Source organism: Pelophylax lessonae, assembly GCF_965119305.1.
Source record: "Pelophylax lessonae genome assembly, chromosome: 11".
Classification (NCBI taxonomy): domain Eukaryota; kingdom Metazoa; phylum Chordata; class Amphibia; order Anura; family Ranidae; genus Pelophylax; species Pelophylax lessonae.
In genome coordinates this window covers 205,305,293-205,325,742 of record NC_138778.1, presented here as the reverse complement: position 1 = coordinate 205,325,742, position 20,450 = coordinate 205,305,293, and the positions used below count along the sequence as shown (strand labels likewise).

At 49.3% G+C, this 20,450-nt stretch overlaps 1 protein-coding gene across 1 annotated transcript in view; it reads left to right on the top strand.

The window, feature by feature from the left end:
- Nucleotides 1–20,450, top strand: part of LOC309566452 (uncharacterized protein) — a 253,261-nt gene that overhangs the window by 928 nt on the left and 231,883 nt on the right. The gene's annotated exons all lie outside the window — the stretch shown is intronic.

Below are 20,450 nucleotides of genomic sequence, written 5' to 3'. Positions count from 1 at the left end.
ACCCCTGTGCTCTCTGATACACATGTCAAACACAAGGCCCAAGGGCAGAATCCAGGCCATTTCATGAGCCCTTGCAGCAAGGGGTTTTTTTCAGTCGGAATGTGGCGGAACTCCATCCGACACCTCCAGCTCTTGTCCTCTGCTCCCTGCTAACCACTATCACTTGTAAACACAGAAGCCTTCTGTATTTACAGTGCCTTGCGAAAGTATTCGGCCCCCTTGAACTTTGTGACCTTTTGCCACATTTTAGGCTTCAAACATAAAGATATAAAACTGTAATTTTTTGTGAAGAATCAACAACAAGTGGGACACAATCATGAAGTGGAAAAAAAACTGAAAAATTGGGCGTGCAAAATTATTCAGCCCCTTTACTTTCAGTGCAGCAAACTTTCTCCAGAAGTTCAGTGAGGATCTCTGAATGATCCAATGTTGACCTAAATGACTAATGATGATAAATAGAATCCACCTGTGTGTAATCAAGTCTCCGTATAAATGCACCTGCACTGTGATAGTCTCAGAGGTCCGTTTAAAGCGCAGAGAGCATCATGAAGAACAAGGAACACACCAGGCAGGTCCGAGATACCGTTGTGGAGAAGTTTAAAGCCGAATTTGGATACAAAAAGATTTCCCAAGCTTTAAACATCCCAAGGAGCACTGTGCAAGCGATAATATTGAAATGGAAGGAGTATCAGACCACTGCAAATCTACGAAGACCTGGCCGTCCCTCTAAACTTTCAGCTCATACAAGGAGAAGACTGATCAGAGATGCAGCCAAGAGGCCCATGATCACTCTGGATGAACTGCAGAGATCTACAGCTGAGGTGGGAGACTCTGTCCATAGGACAACAATCGGTCGTATACTGCACAAATCTGGCCTTTATGGAAGAAAGCCATTTCTTAAAGATATCCATAAAAAGTGTTGTTTAAAGTTTGCCACAAGCCACCTGGGAGACACCAAACATGTGGAAGAAGGTGCTCTGGTCAGATGAAACCAAAATCGAACTTTTTGGCAACAATGCAAAACGTTATGTTTGGCGTAAAAGCAACACAGCTCATCACTCTGAACGCACCATCCCCACTGTCAAACATGGTGGTGGCAGCATCATGGTTTGGGCCTGCTTTTCTTCAGCAGGGACAGGGAAGATGGTTAAAATTGATGGGAAGATGGAGCCAAATACAGGACCATTCTGGAAGAAAACCTGATGGAGTCTGCAAAAGACCTGAGACTGGGACGGAGATTTGTCTTCCAACAAGACAATGATCCCAAACATAAAGCAAATTCTACAATGGAATGGTTCACAAATAAACATATCCAGGTGTTAGAATGGCCAAGTCAAAGTCCAGACCTGAATCCAATCGAGAATCTGTGGAAAGAACTGAAAACTGCTGTTCACAAACGCTCTCCATCCAACCTCACTGAGCTCGAGTTGTTTTGCAAGGAGGAATGGGCAAAAATTTCAGTCTCTCAATGTGCAAAACTGATAGAGACATACCCCAAGCGACTTACAGCTGTAATCGCAGCAAAAGGTGGCGCTATAAAGTATTAATCTTAAGGGGGCTGAATAATTTTGCATGCCAAATTTTTCAGTTTTTTATTTGTTAACAACGTTTGAAATATCCAATAAATTTCATTCCACTTCTTGATTGTGTCCCACTTGTTGTTGATTATTCACAAAAAATTACAGTTTTATATCTTTATGTTTGAAGCCTGCAATGTGGCAAAAGGTCGCAAAGTTCAAAGGGGCCAAATACTTTCGCAAGGCACTATACAAGGACAGCTTTCCTCTCTGTGGCTCTCACATATCATCCCTGCCTGCCCTGCATGTATTAATGGCTGGGATGAGGACCAATGATCTCCCTGCAACTGAGAGGGAGGTGGCGCCACCTACACTGCCGGGAGGTACTAGAGCCGGGCTGGGGGGGCGAGATGCGAGGAAGCTTTTGGGGGTGGGGGGAGAGGAAGGCTGTAAAAAGGGATGTGTGCAGGGGTGGGGAGTAGTGCAGAAGTCAGAACCAAGGAGGAGGGGTGGAAATGATATGTGAACAGCCTATGAAGGAGAGCTGAACCCTGCATTCCCTAAACCCTGCACTCTGTATGTAGCGCACTCCTTAACCCTGCACTCTATATGCAGTACATTCCTGAACTCTGCAAACATAGTCTTACAGATACAACCAGCCCTTTAAAGGCAACCATAATGCCGATGCGGCCCTCAATGAAATTGAGTTTGACAGCCCTGCTCTATTAAAAAAACAGGCCACAGGCCAGGAGAAAGAGCATGGGATCATCCTACAAGAGCATTGTCTTTACTGCTTCCTGCCAGACCTATTGTCAAAGGACAGCCGAGTGAGAGCTTCCTAGATCCGTGAGGATGTCATATGATGTCCTCCCAGTCAAGCACCCCATCGACTGTGCTACTGGGCACTATGTCAATATGTCCACAGGACACAGCAGATGACAGATAGGTATACCAAGCCAGTCCCGGTACCATGTGACCACTGTGACCAATCACAGCTGGCGCATGACATTAGTAAACAATGAAAGGCTTTCATTCATAGTCAGTCTTTGTGTACTTTTGTGATGAGCTCTGTAATTGGTCACAGTGATCACATGGTACAAACAGGGCCATTTACAGCTCATCTGTACCATGTGATTAGTTGTAGCCAATCACAGCTAATCAAATACTACTCAATGGAGGGGCGTGGCTTGGACATGACCGAGTGAGGACGCACTGCTCTTCGGCTCCCGCAGCCCGCCGCTTTTATAGCCTTAAACCGGACGAACAGCCTGCTCCAACTTCTCCTGAACCCCCATGTCACAACGCAGGAGGGCCCAGTCCCAGCCTCGGGGCTCGGCGAGATCGTCCAAGACCTCCATCAGCTCCTTTTTTACGGAGGATCGGGGCCAGCGTGCAGGCCCCTCCAAGATGGCGCCGGACCGCGACTCGCGGGAAGCCACTGCTCCTACGGCTGACGGCTGCTCCCAACCCGAAGCGTCTCCTATTCCTTCGCCCGTGCTGGTGAGTGACACTGCACCCCCACCCTCCCCGGGATCCTCCGCTTCCCCTGACCGGGGCTCTGACGTTCCAGACCTCCTTGGGGATAGGGATCTGCGCCAGCACATTTGGGCCCTCCCGACTAAGGCTGATCTTGACCGCTTTGCTAGCCGGGTGGAGACGGCCTTCAAGCCGGACATTGAGCAGCTGAAGACCGACACAGCCCATTTGGGTTCCCGGCTGGAATCCCTGGAGCAGAAGGTTGAAGACTCCCTTCCTGTGCTGACACAGTTCCAGGAGCGGTTTAGGGCACAGGATCACCGCATTGAGGCTCTCCTTTGCCAAATGGATGATCAGGAGAACCGCAGCCGCAGATCTAATATCAGGATCAGAGGGATGCCGGAGGCAACTGCTGCCAAAGACATTGTTCCCACCTTACAGGATATCTTCCGGGAGATCCTGGATTTGCCTGCGGCGGCCCCTATGGAGATCGACAGGGCCCACCGGGCGCTCCGTCCGCCATCGCAAGACGCTGACAATCCCAGGGACATCATTTGTAAACTCCACCGTTATGTTATTAAGGAGCAGATCATGCAGAAGATGCGCAGACGCCCTTTCTTTGAATTTGATGGAGCCCGCTTGTTTTTCTATCAGGATCTCTCTAGACGCACCCTTATGCAAAGACGCTCTCTCCAGCCTCTATTGGAATCCCTGAGGGCCGCAGGAGCTACGTATCGTTGGGGCTTTCCTTTTAGCCTCCAAGCGGAGCACAATGGTAAATCTGCAATACTGCGCACGAAAGATGATCTCCCTGGCTTTCTATCCCGCCTGGATTTGGGCCCTGTGGACTTTGTGGACTGGCGTCAAGACCTCAATGTGGTTGTCCCACAGCAGAATGGTCCCTGGCTCCCTGCTCGGGCTCGGAAGGGCTCTCGGGGTCGCAAGCGCCGATCGGGCGGGGCTTCCCCTGGCCCGGCTCCCCGGGGTGACCGGGCCTAAACTCCTATCCTAGTGACTCTCTGCCCCCGCTCCCCTCTCTGCCTCTCGTTTGGGTGGGCCTCCTCCTGAGGCTTTCCTGTGACTGCTGCTGGAATTGGTTTGCTTGGGGGAGGGGGTGGGGGGGTTTATTTCCCTTTGTGGGGTTCGTTACTCATTTCATGATTCCCGGTTTATTTTTTGCACTGTTTTTGCGGGGGCTGTACAGGCTCCTGCTCCTCGTGTCTGACTGCACTTCTCCTGTAGGCCATATCCCTGTCCCTACGGGGCCTTGGGAGTTTGCCCTATTTTGGGCACCATGGCTGGCTCCGGCGCCCCCCCCCCCCAGTGGGGGGTCTGCAGGGGGCAGCCATGTTACTGGACATGGGCCCGGGGGTGGGCTCCGCGCCCTCCTCCGACCCCATCGCCTGGCGTACTGCCCAGGTGGCCGTGTTTTTCATGGCCTTGTTGTTCATTGAATGTATGTTTATTTGTTCATGGTTTTTTCCTTTTTTTGGCTCTATAACTGTCTCTCTCTGCCTCCCTTTCCTCTCCCTTTTTTCCTCTCCATCCCCCTCCCCCTTCTTTTTCTTCCTCTCCCCTAGGTTCCGGTTTTTCCGCGCCTGGCTCCCTGTGTCTGCAGCAGCGCCCCTGGTGATCATGCGTCTGACATCATGGCTGAGGTTAAGGTAGTGTCCTACAATGTTCGTGGTCTCTGCTCCCCCAACAAACGCAGCCGTCTGTGGCTGGAACTGAAGCGACTTAAGGCGCAGGTGGTTTTTCTGCAGGAGACTCATTTCACGGCCGCATCTGCCCCCAAACTCCCGACCCACCTGTACCCCCAGTGGTTCTTGAGCCACTCCTCGGTATCTAAATCCCGGGGTACGGCTATTGCAATCCACAAGACCTGCCCCTTTCAGCCGACCGCTCACCTGACCGACCCACAGGGCCGTTTTGTGTTTCTTAAGGGAACCATCGGGGGCCAGACTTACACCTTCGCTACGTTGTATGCCCCTAACACCCAGCAGATTTCCTTTATTGATAGGGTGCTGGAGCTATTGTCTGGTTTTCGCGAGGGTCGTCTGGTCCTTGGGGGGGATTTTAACGTGTCCCCGGACCCGTCATTGGACGTGTCGGCGGGCCGCTCGGCGCATTCCTACGCTTTCTTACGGCACTTTCGCAAATCCTTCCAGGAGCACGCGTTGGTCGATAGCTGGCGTGTGCTCAACGCCTCCGCTCGCGATTATAGCTACTATTCCGCTGTCCACGATGTCTACACCCGGATCGACTTGCTGTTTGTCGATCAGGGTGCCTTAGACTCGCTCCTGGACTCCACGGTTGAGCAGATCACGATCTCTGACCACGCCCCCATTACCTTGCGCATAGCTCTGGCCCCGGTATCCGCGAAGCCCTGGTCCTGGAAACTCAATGAGAACCTACTGGATGACCCTCGGGTCTCCTCGGGGGTCGAGGAGACGCTCGCCCACTATTTTTCCGAAAACGCATCAGGGGAAGTTAGCGAAGGCATGGTGTGGGAGGGGCACAAGGCCGTGGTCCGGGGTTCCCTCATTGCCTGGGGTTCCAAGCTTAAGAAGGAAAGGCAGCTGGACTTTCAGCGGGTCCTCTCTGCTTTGCAGCGTGCGGAACTGTCCCACAAGCGCACCTCTGACCCTGCAGCTCTGGCGGAACTGACTGAGCTCCGTGCCACTTTTGCGAAACTGTTGGATCGCCAGATTACCCGTCGGCTTAGGTACATGGCACATCGGTACTACGAGTTCGGTAACAAATGCGGCAGGATGTTGGCCAGAGCGCTCCGGAAGCGCCGGCTCTCGGTCCATGTCGCCAAGCTGCACACACCGACGGGCACCCCGGTCTTTCACAGCTCTAGAATGGCGTCGATGTTTCGGGACTACTATGCGGCCCTGTATGACCTCTCTCCTGGCGGGGATGCGTCATCTTTGGCGCGTAGGCGCTGGGAGATAGATGAATACCTGTCATCCGTGGGTTTGCCGGGTGTTTCCTCGGCCCAACGTGAGGTCTTGGAGGCCCCCATCACGGTGGACGAGTTACTAACCACGGTACGGTCTCTGCCGGACGGGAAGGCTCCCGGTCCGGACGGCTTCACCAAAGCGTATTATATCAGATATTTCCCCCTACTCCACAAGCACATGTGCGCCTTTTTCAACAAACTGGCTGAGGGGGGTAGCCTTCCTCGGGACATGTCCTTGGCGCACATTACGGTCCTACCCAAGGACGGCCGGGATCACACTGTACCCCAAAATTACCGCCCCATCTCGCTTTTGAACACGGACCTGAAGCTTTTTGCCAAGGTCCTGGCGAATAGGATGAAGTCTCTGATTCCCAACATCGTGCACCCGGATCAAACGGGGTTTGTGCTGGGGCGGGAGGCGAGGGACAACTCTGTCCGCGCCCTCCATCTTATTCACTGGGTCCGCACCCGGTCTCCCCAGCCCCCCTATCTACTGCTGTCGACGGATGCGGAGAAGGCTTTCGATCGAGTGGATTGGAGCTTTCTCACGGCCGTCCTAAAGCGATTGGATATAGGTCCCCGTATGCTGAGTTGGATCTCTGCCTTGTATCAATCCCCAGTGGCCCAGGTTAGGGTCAATGGCAACCTCTCCGAGCCGTTCCCCATCCGAAATGGCACGCGACAGGGCTGCCCCTTGTCGCCCCTGCTATTTGCCCTGACCCTGGAGCCTTTGCTTTGCAGGGTGCGGGCGAATGTGAACATTAAGGGGGTCACGGTGGGCTCTTCGGAGCATAAGCTTTCCGCTTACGCGGACGATGTCCTGTTCCACGTGACGGACCCGGTCACCTCGCTGCCCAATCTGATGGCGGAACTCTCGGAGTATGGTAAAGTGTCCAACTTTCAGGTAAACTATTCTAAGTCAGAGATCCTACCCATCTCTATACCCCCGTCTATGGCGTCGGCGTTACGGTCCTCCTTCCCGTTTTCGTGGACGGTTTCCACCATGAAATATTTGGGTGTCCATCTCACCCCCTCCCTGGACTCCCTATACGCTTCTAACTACGTCCCCTTGTTACGGCGGATTCGTGGAGATCTCGAATCCTGGAATAAATCCTCCTTTACGTGGGTCGGCCGCACTAATATCCTTAAGATGGCGGTTCTCCCTAGAGTGTTGTTTCTCCTGCAGATGCTCCCTGTGCCGCTTCCCCGGCGCTTCTTCGCCGAATTGAAGAGCTTGTTTATTAACTTTGTTTGGGGGGGCAAGAGACCTCGGATAGCTGTTGCTTTGTTGCAGATGACCAAAAGAGAGGGGGGCCTCGGCCTGCCTAACATTTTGCAATACTATAGAGCTGTGGCTCTCCAACGCTTGTTGGATTGGCGGTTTCAGACCTCCACTAAACTGTGGGTCTCCTTAGAGAAAACGGTGGCCGGCAGAAACTTGGCATACGCCCCGTGGGTGCCAGCGGAGGACAGGGGACTGTCGCATTGGGCATCCCCCCTGACGACCCACTCACTTCGGGTGTGGGATAGGTTGAATGGGGCCTTGGCTCTGGCCCCTTCCACTTCTCCGCTGGCTCCAGTGGGGGGATTTCCTTGGTTCTCCCCGGGTGAGCGGCTATCGTTTCTGGGCTCCTGGGCCAGCGACGGTGAGGTCAGCTTGGCTCGTTTCTGGTCGGATGGGCAGTTGGTCCCCCTGGGGACACTACGTGATCGCTATGGGAGCTTTCCATTTGATTTCTGGAGGCACCGACAGCTGTCCCATTTCGTGGCCTCGCTTTGTCAGCGGGCGCAGATCAGGACCGAGCTTACTGGCTTTGAGCGTCTATGGGCGGCCCGTGACCCCCAGCCGCATCTAATTTCCTTTCTGTATAAGTTGTTGGAGTCGGCCAGGCCCCCCTCAAAGCCTTACTTTATCCGGGCATGGGAGAGGGACTTGGATCTGGAGTTCTCCCCCGAACAACTCCATAGAATGTACCACATGACCCATTCAAGCTCGGTAGACTCAAAAACGCAAGAGAATAACTACAAACTGCTTACTAGGTGGTATAGGGTCCCAGCCACTCTGGCCAGGTTTTGCCCCGGGGTCTCGGATGGCTGCTGGAGGGGCTGTGGGCAGAGGGGGACGCTCCTCCACGTCTGGTGGTCGTGCCCCTTGCTCCGCCCGTTCTGGGATATGGTTCGGCAACACATTCGGGCTGGCACCGGTGTGGACCTGCCGGACTCCCCGGGTCTTTTTCTCCTGCATGCCCCTCTGGTGCCCATTCCGAAATACAAACGAAGCGCTTTTCCACATTTGCTCAATGCGGCTAAGCGCCTTATCCCGATCCATTGGAAGACCTCCAGGGTCCCTAGTGAAGCAGACTGGCTTCGTAAGGTGAAGGAGATTATGGAGGCTGAGGAGTGGCTGGCGACTTGTAGGGGAGCTAAGGAACAATTTGATGCTGCCTGGTCCCAGTGGCGTTTTTACGCCCCGAATTCTTTTCCTGTGTCCTCCAGTCTGGACGTGGCCCTCTTGGCGCTGGCCGATCCTGAGTTCCGCCGACGAGTCCAACAGGCCTCGGAGGTTCCTACTACCTAGCTACATTTCTCACCCTGTCGGTGGTGTGAGTTGTGGGCGCCAGGCGCGGACCTCCCTGTTCCCTTTCTCCCCCCCCCTTCCCCCCCTTTCTTTTTTCTTTCCCTTTCTTTTCTCTCCTTCCTTTTTTTCTTCTCTCTCTCTCTCTCTTTTTTCTTTGTTTCTGGCTGGCGAAGCTTCCTCCCCCCCCTTCTCTGATGCTCTGGATGGGGATCCTCGATGCTGGAGTGGTGGGCCATAGTGTGTAGATTGGTTTGGTGGTCCGGGCTCTCTCTTCCCCTGCCCCCTCCGGGGTTTGGGGTTGGGCCAACTGGGGCCGAATGCCCGGGCTTGGGAGAGCCCCGGCCCCGTCAGTTTTTTTGGTTACTTAGCGGCCGGACCCCGGCCGAGGGTCTTCGATCCCACTCAGCAGCTCCTCTGATGTGAGCTGGGGTTTGAGGCGAGTCGCCTCGATGTTATGTTGTGTCCTTTTTTCTTTCTATATGCTTGTGCCAGTGCTCTGCCCATCCATCCTGTATACTTTTGTTCTTGTATTTTTGTCGATTGTTATTGCACTTTTATTTTCAATAAAAATTGATTATACAAAAAAAAAAAAAAATACTACTCAATGAATGGTTGTAAATGAATAGATGCCATTCATAAAAATGATTATTTATAACAATGATCATCACTGTAATAAGCAATCATAGTGTAAAAAAAAAAAAAAATCCTCAGAGTAGTCACTATGGTAACACTACACTGCTCTGGTCACAGTATGTAAACCAATTGTAAACAAAAAGGGAAAATTTGTAAAGAAAGAAAGCATTTTTTTTGTCTATCGTTCATTGACAGACGCAGTTTCATATCTTCTTGACCATTGGGTTATGCTACCTCCTACAGGAGTAGGACACTAGGCAGGAAAAAGCTTTACCATGCCTATGGGGAAGTCCTTGCAGGCATAACCCCACACACTCTGCTACAGCCCTCAGTTTGTTTCTGCCTAGTTAGGAGTAGGACGACCTGGGATGCCCTGGGTCACAGCGTACCCCCTGGCTGGCAGCACCCCCACCCCGGGTGGGAGGCACTCTGTTTGGAGCGGCGCCCACCTGATATTGTGGTATGGTGAGTAAGTGTCCCCCCAAATCTCTGACGGTCTTGGGGTGGACGTGGGCCCCCTCCATGGAATAGTCGGACCCTCTGGTATCCCTCGGTTCCCCTGGCCTCCTGGGCGTCAGGGGTTTACCCCCTCCCAAGCAGGTTCCTACCTCTGGAGGGTGGATATATTGCGGCCGCTGTGGTGGTTCTGCGGGGGGGGGGGGGGGGCATCTGTTCTGGTGGGGTCTCCTTCTAGGGACCTTCTGATGCCTTTTGTCTGCTGACCCCCCTGGGGGTCCTAGAGACTGCATGGCGCATCGTAGGGGCTGCCATTTTGCTGTAGACTTTTTTTCTCTGCATTGATGGTAAATGCTTCTATATTGCAATGCATCGGCAGCCATTTTTTTGATAGTTTCCCATAGGAATGCATGGGGCGGCCATTTTCTTGTAGTCCACGATCGCTGGACAGCAGAGGTAGACACTAAAGAATCTAGGCATGACCCAGGGGCTTTCTGTGTCAGATTGTTTCTTTCTTTCTGCTGCACAGAACATTCCTGAAAGCCTCTTGGTAATGCTTTTGGGGTCCCATGTAGGTATTCCTCACTCACACTGCTGACAGACTATGTTAGGCTGGGACTTGCAGTACCACTATTGCATCAGTGCAATCGTATTTTTGAGACTTTTTTTAACGTGACACTTCATCTTTTTATTTTCAGTGTAAACGGAGTCCCAGGACAAAATTTCTCCTACAGACCCCCTCAGTGTGGCTGCGGGACCCTCTGGGTCGCAGCCCCTGTCTGCCTTTACAGCAGTTTTGGAAAGCCTGGTGCCATTGGAAAGCCTGGTGGATTTAGTGTTAAAAAGTTCCGCTAACCGTAAGCGCCCTTTTCCTTCTCCTCCCTCTGTAGTATCTTCAGATTCTGAGGCAGATATGGCTGCCGCAGACGCACCCCACCTTGGTGGATCTGTGTCATCACATTCTGATGGCAAAGAGGACATGTCCTCATTAGCCGCCGCGCGGGAAAGCGCACTGGTGTAAGCATTTATAGTTTCAGTGCGAGATACTTTAAAAATGGTGTCAGGAGCTAATATATGTCTAATTCCCAAACTGGGCAAAGATCATACGGATGAGACCAATTATCGGCCAATATCCCTGATCAATACTGATCTTAAATTCTTGACTAAGATTTCTTAAATTCTTGACTAAGAATCAATACCTTTTTAGCACAATATGTACACATTGACCAGGTTGGATTTGTCCCCGGGAGGCAGGCTGCAGATCAGATCAGGCGAGCTGTGGATTTGATCACTGTGTTACAATCCAATTGGGAAGAGGGTCGTCCCCGCAAGGGTATGTTCTTGTCAATAGACCTACATAAGGCCTTTGACTCTTTGTCCTGGCCTTTTCTTTTTAGAGTCCTGTCCCGATGGAGCTGTGGACCGAATTTTCTTAACATTTTAAGGGCTTTGTATTTGAATCCGTCGGCCAATATTACTGGGCGTGGTGGTATCTCGAATCCGTTAAAAATTTAGAGGGGAACTAGGCAGGGCTGTCCTCTATCGCCACTTCTCTTTGTCATTGCTATAGAGACGTTGGCGATAGCCATAAGATCTGATCCTAATATACATGGCGTGGAAAGCTCTGGCAGGAGTCATAAATGTGGCTTGTTTGCCGATGATTTATTGCTTTTCATTATGGATCCTGTTACCACCTTGCCCAACCTGTTTTCCTTATTGCCAAAATTTGAGAGGGTGTCTGGCCTGAGGGTCAACCAACTCAAATCAGAAGCGTTGAACATAAACCTTACTGACATAACATTGGCCGCCATAAAGGCTTCCTTTCCCTTTAAATGGTGCACGCAGGTGCTTCCCTACCTGGGGGTTAAACTGACACCTAATATCGCCTCTCTATTTAGTGTGAACTATACAGAGATGTATAGTAACTAAGTAGAACTACTTCACTACTGTACTTAAGTACCGAAAGGCGGTATCTGTACTTTCCTGGAGTAGAAGTATTTTCTCCTACTTCCACTTTTACTTCACTACATTTTTTCGATGATTTCAATACTTCTACTCTGATATTTTTTTTTTGTGCTGCATAGTTACTCGTTACAATTATAAAAATTACCACTGCCAGAACAGTAGATGGCAGGTTTCATGAAGCTCAAAAAAATGTGTATAATGTCATGTGTACTTTTGACTTTTGAATTCTTTCTTTAATAACTTTAACTTTAATAAACTTTTGACTTCTTTCTTTAATAACTACATAACACAGTACTTGTACTTTTACTTTCAGTACTTGAGTAGCAATTTTTTTTAAAAAACTACTGGTACTTTTACTTTCAGTACATTTTTAAAAAAACTACTTGCAATACTTAAGTACAAAAAATGTTGAATACTTTAGTACTTCTACTCAAGTCACTTTTTGATCAAGCACTTCCACTTCTACTCAAGTCACTTTTTGATCGAGCACTTGTACTTTTACTCAAGTATGGGTTTCGAGTACTTTATACAACTCTGGAACTATACACCCATCTTCGACTCTACGAAGCAGGATTTAAAACACTGGCAGGCGCATGATCTTTCCTGGATGGGCAGAATAGCGGCCATCAAGATGACGGTTCTTCCACGTGTGCTTTATTTTTTTAGGACTCCCCCGATTCCAATACCGATCATTTTTCTACGGCAGCTACAAACTCTTATCTACAAGTTTATCTGGCACAGAAGTGGAAGCCGGCTGGCCCAATCCACTATGTACCGATCCAAGTGGAAAGGGGGGTTGGGAGTCCCCCACTTTCTGAGATACTATAGGGCGGCCCAGTTGGTGCAGCTGTATCATATTTTTTCAACACACCACATTGGTTTGACCTGGAAGCGCAGGCTAGCCAGCCTGTGCCTTTGGACCTTCTGATGTGGCTACCTGCTAGGGAGCAGAAAGCAGTACTGAGTCCTACTTTGTCCCATTCCTTGTGGCTTCGGGATATAGCATGTAGGGTGTACCCTCTCAGGTCCCCCCACACACCGGCAGCCCCCCTTTTCAATAATCCTCACTTTGCACCAGGGCTTGAAATTTCTCAATTTATGTGGTGGGTTAACAAAGGCCTTTATAGAATAGGTCATAGAGGGGTGCGATCTCTTACCTATTATAAGGAAACAATGAAGATGCCCCCTGGGGAATCCTATCGCCTTCTCCAAATAACCCACTTCCTTAGGACCCTTAAGAGTGATCAGACAGACATCACAACTAGAACACTGTATGAAAACAGATGCATGGGGGGGTCTGGGCTACGGGGAGGGAATCACGGAATTGTATAGCCTATTCACCAATCCGGCTACTAAGCCTTCATATCAACTGGCATGGGAGACTGACTTGGGGAAATCCATTGAGGAGGAGGAGTGGGACAGGTGGTCGACCATGGTGCACAGAGGTATACTTAATACCTCCTTGGTGGAGGCAAACTATAAGGTGCTGTCGCGGTGGTACCTGGTGCCGACGAGGCTAGCAAGATTGTTTCCAGGAACTTCCCCCCTTTGTTTCAGACACTGTGGGCAAGATGGGGACATGTACCACGTCTGGTGGAGCTGCCCAAAGGAACGGCGCTACTGGATCAGAGTAATTAATTTGATCCACTCGGCGACGGGGCAGAGAATCAGCAGGGATGCCAAAACGGTGCTGTTTTCAGATTTGCCAGTGGAGATACCGAAACATACACGTTCCCTTATATTTTTCATTCTCCTGGCGGCCAAAATAACTATAGCGCATGCATGGAAGACGCCTGGGCTCAATGTCTTGCTGGTGAAACATAAAATGTCGTGGATTATGCTTAATGAAAAGTTGGCTAGCATCCGTCAGGAAAAACAACTTAGATTTGAGAAGGTGTGGAATCCCTGGATAGCATATTTTCAAGCCCCATAGCCGTGGCTGTGGGGGGCGGGGGTCCAGTACGGGAGGACGTCTCCCCCTCTTTCGCTCTCTTTCTTTTACTCTTTTCCTAATTCTTATTCTTATCCCCATTCCTCCTCTGCTTTCTGTTCTTTCTCTTTCTTCTTTTTATTTCTTTTGTTTCCCTTCTTTTTTTGTTTTGTTTCCCTTTTTGGGGGTCTGGAATTATGCAGGGTGGTGTAAGCTCTGAGATGTGAGGCTATGACGTTGGATCCCAGAGTGAAGGTCTGTGCCTTATTGGCCACTTGAGCGGTGGCCACATGCTTATTGCCTCGTTGCCATGCTAGCTATATTTCTTGGAAGTGTCTTAACCACTTAAGCCCCGGAAGATTTTATCCCCATTCCGACCAGGGGTTTTTTTGCGCTTCGGCACTGTGTGACTTTAACGGACAATTGCGCGGTCGTGCGATGCTGTACCTAAATGAATTTGACGCCCTTTTTTCCCACAAACAGAGCTTTCTTTTGGTGGTATTTGATCACCTGTGCGATCTTTACTTTTTGCGCTATAAACAAAAAAAGAGCGTCAATTTTGCAAAAATAACAATATTTTTCACATTTTTTTATATGAAATTCCCCCCCAAAAAAAATGTAAAAATCAAATTTTTTTAACATTTTAGGCCAATTTGTTTTATGCTACATATGTTTGGTAAAAAAAAATAGCAAAAAGCGTTTTTGGTGTTTTTTTTTTAACGCGTAATGGCGCCGATCTGCGATTTTTTTGCGGTACTGCGACATTGCGGTGGACAGATCGGACCCTTGACTGACATTTTTGACACTTTTGGGGTTACCAGTGACATTACTGCAGTAATCAGTGCTATATATATATATATGCAAAATGACACTGGCAGGGAAGGGGTTAACTTTATTGGGGAAGGAGGGGTTAAGTGTGTCCCTAGGGGCGTGCTTCTAACTGTGATTGGACATGGCTACTGGTGTAGGAACAGTGATCAACGGTCCTACATAGTAGAACCGTATGGTCACCATTCCTACACAGAAGAGAATGACAGGCGGCTTGTTTACATCAGCCGCCTGCCTTTCTCCCTCTCCACCGACGATCGCAGAGTGACCGGCGGACATCGGGTTCGCCGGTCACACGCACGGACTTCCTAGGGAACGAGCGGCGGTCGGCAACCGGTTAATACTGGTTCCCTTGGTGGGAGGGGGTATGTAGGGTGATCGGCGCTGGGGGGGCGCTGCATCCCGCCACAGACACAGTTTGAACCCAGTCGGGGTGTCTGGGGTGGGGGACGGGGACTCTACTCGCCTGTCCGCTTATGGACTAGTACGGTTTCTGGACACTGAGCATGCCTCCCTTGGCACAGTACTGTTATGAGACCCTATGTGTTATAATGGTATAATGTTTGATACCGATGAGACACTATTTTGTATGTATGAACACACTGCTGTGTGGTGTTTTTCTGTATATTACCTCTTTCTTTTTCATTGTTCTGAAAAAACTTAATAAAAATTATTGGATATTAAAACTGGCATCAGGAACGCAGGTGTCCTTTGGTGCCCGCAAATCCCAGAAATCGGGCAAGGTGTTTCCCTGCCCAGAACTTTTTGACAATATTGTTAATGAACAGTGGAGGCGCATCAAGCACATGTTAGTGGTGCCCAAGCGCCTTAAATGACGTTATCCCTTCGCGGATGTGGTTTCCACTCGGTGGATAGTGCCACCAAAGGTGGATCATCCGGTTTCCAGACTGAATAAGTCTACTGTGGTCCCGGTGGAAGAATCCTCGGCCTTTACGGACCCCGTACATAGACGGATTGAGTCTCTGTCCCGCCATTTACATGTGTTAGTGGGCTCAATATTGAAACCGATATTTGTGACCACCCTGGTGTCACAGACCATCACAGAATGGGTGCAGTTACTTAACCTCCTTAGCAGTATTCCCGAGTGTGGCTCGGGGTTCACTTTCAGTACCAAAAGGGGTAACCCCGAGCCAAACTCGGGATTACCCTGCAATGTTACTCACCTTCCCTGCGCTCCCCCGCCGTTCTCCCCACCGTCCTCCCCGCCGTCCTCCCTGCCGTCTTCACAGTCTCTCCCTGCTCTGTGCGAAGCCGATTGCTGGCACTTGCCTTCCGGTTCCCTTCCCTGCAAGTGTTGCGACGCAGGGGGGTGGAACCTGTGGCAAGTTCAAAAGTGTAAATACACAAATGACATGATACAGTACATAGCTGTGATCCTAACGGATTACCCTGTATCATGCCATTTTAGCACAGGATTGCACCTGGCGACTTTTCCAGTGCCCTGCCTGTGCTTTTCCAGTGCTTTGGGCCTGGAAAATTTTGAACGACCATGGTGTCCAAAAAGCGTTCTTTTTGCGCAAAAGCTCTTTTAGACCAACTGGAAAACGGCGACAGCGAAACTGAGTTACTTGAAGAACTGAGCAATAGCGATTCGTGGGAAAATTCGTCATCAGGTACGGAAAGTGACGACGGCGACGATTCTGATGTCTCTTTCTGGCACATAGCTTTTGGAATTAGGGAAGTATATCAAATGATTCTTCAGAATTTCCAGGGGAGCGATGTGCCAGAAAGAGATATCAGAATTGTCGCTGTCGTCACTTTCCGTACCTGATGACGAATTTTCCCACGAATCACTATCGCTCAGTTCTTCAAGTAAGTCAGTTTCGCTGTTGCTGTTTTCCAGTTCGTCTAAAAGCGCTGCTGCACAAAAAGAACGCTTTTTTTGATGCCACGGTCGTTCTCAATTTTCCAGGCCCAAAGCACTGGAAAAGCACAGGCAGGGCACCGGAAAAGTCACCAGGTGCAAACCTGTGGTGAAATGGCATGATACATAGTTACATAGTTGTTGAGGTTGAATAAAGACAATAAGTCCATTAAGTTCAACCTGTGTAGGTGTGTATGGCCGTAATCATCTCTCATACCCCTGAATGTTATGATCCTTGAGATGTACGTCCAAGAGTCTTTTGAAAGTAGCCATACTTCCCGCAGAAACCACCTCTTGTAGTAGAGAATTTCACAATCCTGTAGCCCTAACAGTAAATAACCTCCTGCGTTGCCTGATGTTGAAACGCTTCTCCTCTATTCGCATTGTATTCCCTCGAATCCTCATGCAATCCTTTCGACTGAATAGCTTTTTTTCTATGCTGAGATCACCATTGAGGTAATTATAAATTGCTATCATGTCCCCTCTCAGGCGTCTCTTCTCCAGGGAGAATAAATCAAGTGATTGCAGACGCTCTTCATAATTAAGGTCCTCCAATCCCCTAATTAGTTTAGTTGCCCTTCTCTGGACTCTCTCCAGCTCCAACACACCCCTCCTGGACAGAATACTCCAGATGCGGTCGGACCAGAGTTTTATAAAGCGGTAGGATTGTAGTTTTATCTCTGGAATACATCCCTTTCTTTATGCATGCTAATATTCTGCCGGCTTTGGCAGCTGCCGCTTGACATTGCATGCTGTTGCTTAGTCTATCCTCTACCAAGACTCCCAGATCTTTCTCCATTTTTTATTCCCCCAAAGATTCCCCCCCTAAAGTGTATTGTGCTTTTATGTTTTTAGTCCCAAAGTGCAAAACCTTACACTTCTCCACATTAAACCTCATTTGCCATGTCGTTGCCCACTCTGTTATTTTGTTCAGGTCATTCTGTAGGATATCTGCTTCATGCTGTGCAGTTATTGCCCTGCCCAATTTGGTGTCATCTGCAAAAACTGATATAGACCTGCTGATCCCGTCCTTAATGCTGTTTATGAATAAATTGAACAAGGTTGGTCCCAGGACTAAGCCTTGGGGGACCCCACTTACCACCCCAGACCAGTCTGAGTATGCGCTATTTATTACAATCCTTTGGACATGCCCTTTTAGCAAGTTCCATATCCAAGAGCAAACCTTGCGGTCGATGCCTGCAGACCTTATTTTATAAATTAAGCGCTTGTGGGAAACTGTATCAAACACCTTAGCGAAATCCAGGTACACCACATCCACTGGTCTCCCCCTATCTAGCTCACAGCTCACCTCCTCGTAGAATGTTAAGAGATTGGTTTGACAAGAACGCCCATTTGTAAACCTGTGCTGATTACTGCTGATGATGCTGTTGTCGTTAGCAAACTCTATAATATAGTCCCTTATCATCCCCTCCAGAAGTTTACATACTATCGATGTCAGACTGACAGGCCTATAATTTCCCGGGACATGCCTCTGCCCTTTTTTGAATATCGGTATCAAGTTAGCTTTCCTCCAATCCCCTGGTACATTTCCTGTTATAATACTGTCAGCAAAGATCAGGAACAGAGGTCTAGATACAGTCTTACTAAGTTCTTTGAGTACTTTCGGATGTACGCCATCCGGGCCTGGTGATTTATTTGTGTTAATTTTATCCAGCCTTTCCCTGATTTTACCCTCTGTTAGCCATAGTGGCAAGTCCTGTGTATTAGTACTAACCAAACAGTCATGGACAGTGTACCCCTCCTTTTCCTGTGTAAAGACTGAGGAGAAAAAAACGTTCAGCAAGGTTGCTTTTTCAGTGTCCTCTGTAACCATCCTCCCATCATCGTTAATTATGTGTGCAATATGCTCTGCCCTAGTTTTTTTGCTGTTGATATATTTAAAGAATTTCTTTGGGTTCCTTTTACTATCCTCCGCTATTTGTCTCTCAAAGTTGATTTTAGCCATTTTGATTTCGTATTTACTTTTCTTATTTGCCTCCTTGTATTGCTCGAAAGCCGATACTGTGCCCTCTGATTTATATTTCTTGAAGGCCATTTTTTTTACCCCTAATAAGTTTTTTAACATTACAGTTTAGCCAGCCAGGTTTGGCTTTTTCACTTCTAAATGTATTTCCCATAGGAATGCACTGCGAGATGCATTTGTTTAATATGTTCCTAAAGCATTCCCATTTTTCCTCCAAGGTCAGTGTTCCTAGGGTTTGGTCCCAGTTTACCCTTTCCATCATTGAGCACAATTTGGGAAAGTTTGCCCTTCTGAAGTTTAGGGTTCTTATGTTCCCCTCTTGCCTTGTTATATTGTTATTTACGCTAAATGTGATCATCCTGTGATCGCTAGAGCCCAGGTTGTCCTGGACTGCTACCTCCGAGATTAGGTCTGGGTCATTAGTGATCAATGTCATGGACTTGCAAAAGTTTGGCGAGCTTACCTGTCCCATCATGTCTGTATTAGAGGTCAGACTGCATTTCTGTTTCCTTTTTATCACCTCTACTTCCTGTTCCTGCCCCGCCCAGGTCATCACAGGAAGTCTATATTAACCAGTGCACTGCAGGTCTGCTTTGCTGTTAAACAGTGTTAGTTTCCTGTTTGCCGTGTGCTTGAACTACTCTTCTGTGTACCGACTTTGGCTTGTCTCTGACTATTCCTGTTTGCCTGTTACCCTGACCTTTGGCCTGTCCCTTGACTACCCTTGTCTGCCTGTTACCCCGACCTCGGCTTACCCATCACCATTCTGTGTGTCCTGAGTGGCTGCTTCCCTTCTCTCCCTACGGAGCGTGACCTGGGGGACCCCAGGGGCCGCGACCTGGGCCCAGCTGCAGCCAAGTCCATCCTCACCACTAGAGGCTCTGGTGAACACCTGCTGGGTTTTAGACTCCGCGCCCTCGGGACTCTTGGGCTCACGTTCCGGTCCATCCGCAGCAGTCTGCTATTGGGTTCACTACCTTGCGCAGCGCCCCTGCCTCCAACAGGGTGCAGTTGTCACCTGGCCACAGGTGACCTGACAATCAATAGATCCAGCACTGCATTTTCTCTAGTAGGAGAATCCACCAACTGAGACATATAGTTGTCCTGTAAGGTTTCCATGAAGAGACGGGCCTTCTGTGAGTGTGTAGTCCCCTCTTCCCAGTCAATGTCGGGATAATTGAAGTCCCCTAATATGATGACTGATCCCAGTTTTGCCACTTTACCCAACAGTGATATAAATTCCAGCTCTACCTCCTCCCTTTGGTTGGGTGGCCTATAGCAAACCCCCACAATTACTTTTCCCTTTACTTCTTCCCTATGGAGTTCTACCCACAAGGATTCTAACTCCATACTCATCCCTTCCATAATATCACTCCTCTCTACCACCCTTACATTATTCTTGACATAGAGACATACCCCTCCCCCTCTTTTTCCTACCCTGTCCTTCCGGTACACCAAATACCCTTGGATATTGGCCAGCCAGTCATGTGAGGGATCCAACCAAGTTTCCGTTATTCCCACAAGGTCTATGTCCTCCTCGTGTACAAACATTTCCAACTCATCCATTTTATTAGCTAGGCTCCTGGCATTTGCATATATTACTCTTAGTTTTGTGGAAGTTGATAGTGAATGGTGATTATTTTTATTCCTGTTTTGGTCTGAGGTTTTCCCGCACAGACCCCCCAATTGACGTTATGGAACTACTGTCCCTGCTGACTCTAATACTGCCTTCTGTCCTTTGCACCCTCCCTCCTGACTCTACTTCGGAGCCCCCCCCCCCCCATCTCCTAGTTTAAAAGCCCTTCCAACTTGGTGGCCATCTTTCTCCCCAAAAGAGCTGTACCATCCCCATTAAGGCAGTGGTTCCCAACTCCGGTCCTCGGGACCCACCAACAGGCCAGGTTTGCAAGATAACTAAATTACATCACAGGTGATCTCATTTGCTGCTCAGTGATTGCAGTATTCTAGTCTGCATCCCCCAAGGTAATACTTAAAATCTGGCCTGTTAGTGGGTCCCGAGGACCGGAATTGAGAACCACTGCATTAAGGTGCAGCCCATCCTTACTAAAGAGCCGGTAGCAGACTGAGATGTCAGCCCAGTTCTCCAGGGACACACACCCTTCCTTCCTACACCAGTTCCTCAGCCACTTGTTAAGTTCCCTAATATCCTTCTGCCTCTCTTGTGTGGCTTGAGGTACCAGCAGTATTTCAGAGAAAACCACCTTGGAGGTCC